Source organism: Arachis duranensis, chromosome 3, assembly GCF_000817695.3.
Source record: "Arachis duranensis cultivar V14167 chromosome 3, aradu.V14167.gnm2.J7QH, whole genome shotgun sequence".
In the NCBI taxonomy this organism is placed as follows: Eukaryota; Viridiplantae; Streptophyta; class Magnoliopsida; order Fabales; family Fabaceae; genus Arachis; species Arachis duranensis.
Window position 1 is genome coordinate 29360771 of NC_029774.3, and position 641 is coordinate 29361411.

Consider the following 641-nt stretch of genomic DNA (forward strand, 5'->3'; position numbering starts at 1 on the left):
AAAAGAAAATAAAATTTTTTATTCATTTTTTATTTTTTTATTATTTTTTCTTAAAACAAACATAATGTAAATATTTTGAGTACTTTTGTATTTAAATTTTTCATTTCTAAAGGATTGGGGGTTGTTGAAATTTAGGAAAGAAAAAAGGCGAAAATTTTGAGATGGAATTAACGTTAAAAAAGAAGAATGAGGTTAATTTAAAAATTTTGTTAAAACAATAAAAAAATTAAGATTTTGATATTTTTGTTATATAAAATTCATTTTTTATAAATATAATATTAATTTTTTTATTTGATAGATATTTTTTTGTCAGTAAAATCTATTGGTACAAATAATTATTTTTTTATCTATTTAAAAAAATTAAAAAACTTGTGTCATGAGAACTAAACCTTCCGATTGATCTCCAAATTTGACCGTGCATTAAATTAATTTTTCAAAGCGTGCAACACCGTGATGGTGTCTATTATTACAAAGAACAAAGTGAATTCTATCTATAAAAAATTAAAATTTAATTTTAATATCCTACTAATATAAAGCAATTTTATGTTTATATCTAATGATATAATATTATATTAATAAAAATAATTATTTTTTAAATATTGATTATATAAATAATCATTTAAAAATATAAATATAATTAT